Source organism: Chrysochloris asiatica, unplaced genomic scaffold (genome assembly GCF_000296735.1).
Source record: "Chrysochloris asiatica unplaced genomic scaffold, ChrAsi1.0 scaffold00176, whole genome shotgun sequence".
Taxonomy (NCBI): domain Eukaryota; kingdom Metazoa; phylum Chordata; class Mammalia; order Afrosoricida; family Chrysochloridae; genus Chrysochloris; species Chrysochloris asiatica.
In genome coordinates, this window is record NW_006408694.1 from 2327840 (window position 1) to 2329907 (window position 2068).

Consider the following 2068-nt stretch of genomic DNA (forward strand, 5'->3'; position numbering starts at 1 on the left):
TATTTGTCGAGTTTCTTTCTGGTTGTTTTATCCATTTTGGAAAGTGGGGTATTAAAATTGCCCACTATTATTGTAGACTTGTCTGTTTCTTTCTTCAAATCTATTACAGTTTGCTTTATATTTTTTGGAGCCCTTTCGCTGGGAGCATAGATATTTATTATGGTTATGTCATCTTGTTCAATTGTCCCTTTAATCATAAGATAATGTCCATCTTTATCTATTATGCTTGTTTTTGCCTTAAAGTTTATTTTATCAGAGATTAGTATTGCCACTCTTGCTCATTTTTTATTGCAATTGGCTTTGTATATTTTCTCCATCCTTTGACTTTTAGTCTGTTTTTGACAACTCGGTGATACTTAACAACAACTTAACAAGGGTTGATTCAGAGGCAAAATCAACTCTATGACAATGGGTTGGGTTTGTTATAAAGATTTGAATCCTATAATCCATTTTTTATTAACTATACCTATACCTTCTGGATTTCACCTCTCCAGGTAGGTCCAAGGACCCTAGGGCAGAGATCAGTCTATATTGGACCCATAATCATTTTGTGCAGTTAGTATGGAACATGTCCTTTGACCTTTCCATCCAGCCACATGGAACTCCATCTGTGGCCCATTAAAATAAGGTGGATTACTGGATGCTACACCTAGACAGCTTCTATCTTGGAAACGATGTTCCACATTTACAGATTATTGGACTTTGAAATTGGCAACAACATCTAGACTTAGGATTTTTCACACAACTTTCCTTATTCATTCATTCAAGAAATACTTAACACACACTCATTATGTGCCAAACACATATAGCAATGAATGCAATATAAAAACCCTTGTCTTCAAGGTACTTCCAATATTCTGCAGAGACAACCAAAAAAGCAAATACACCCAATCTTCACTTATTGATATGGTGAGCTTCCAAAGTCATTATTGAAAACTCAGCATTATACAAAAATGGAGGATGACCACAAAAGATCACAAAAATTAAAGATGACTACATTATTACATAACTGACTAATTATATTATTACATAACCATCAAACCACTGAGAATCGTGGCCCAGCCAACTTAACAAAATAACCTTCACAGAATCAAGATGGCCCATGATATTACAGTCAGTGTTACTCTTGCCTCTTGCCTCAGACTTCATTACTGCCTGGCATATATTGCTAATGTGCAAAATAGTCAGAGAATAGATATTTATTTTACTATTGAAGTAAATGTGAAATGTTGAATATTGAGATAGTCAGTAACAGAGAAGTAGGTGTAAAGTATTTCAGAATCCTAGACCAGTGTGGCTAGGATAGTAGAGACAAGGACACCAGATTATGTAGGTTGCCTACCTTGTTAAGGACATTTGCTTTAACTTTAAGTGAGATGAGAAACCAAAAGAAGATTTGAAGAAAAGGAATAATGTGATCTGACTTGCAATTCAAAGGATCATGTTGGCTATTGTGACTATTTTTCGAAAAACTGAAGTTAAAAATATAGGCAGTAAAGCAAGTAAACCAATTCGAAGATCATTGTCATAATCTAAGAAAGAGATGATTAAGACTTAGGCCAAGGTGGCCATAGTGGAGGTGGTGGGAACTGGTCAGATTCTGGATGTTCACATTGTACCACTGCTGCAGCAGTGCCTTTAAGTGAGTAAGCAGGGTAGATCTGTGCACAAACAGAAGCTCAGCTCTGTGAAAGTTAATTATATGAGTCCACTGATTAGGCCTGGTGTGGCGTAGTGGGCTAATGTGTCAGACTTAAAAGTCATTTGAACTGCAAGATCGGTGGTTCAAGCTCACCAGCTACTCCTTGGAAACCCTATACAGGGTCACTATGGGTTAGAATTGACTCGACAGCACTTAACAACAACAACAACTGGTTAGGCTATGGTTTCCAGTGGTTTAGCCAAACACTGGACAAAAGTTCTATAATGTAGCCTAATACAATGCGATATAATCATATTTCATCAAGTAATTTAATCTAATATAATAGCTCAATCAGTTGAATAGAGAGTCTCTTTAGGGTGTGGTCTGCCTCCAAACCATAAATAGATATTTTGGCAGAGCCTACTC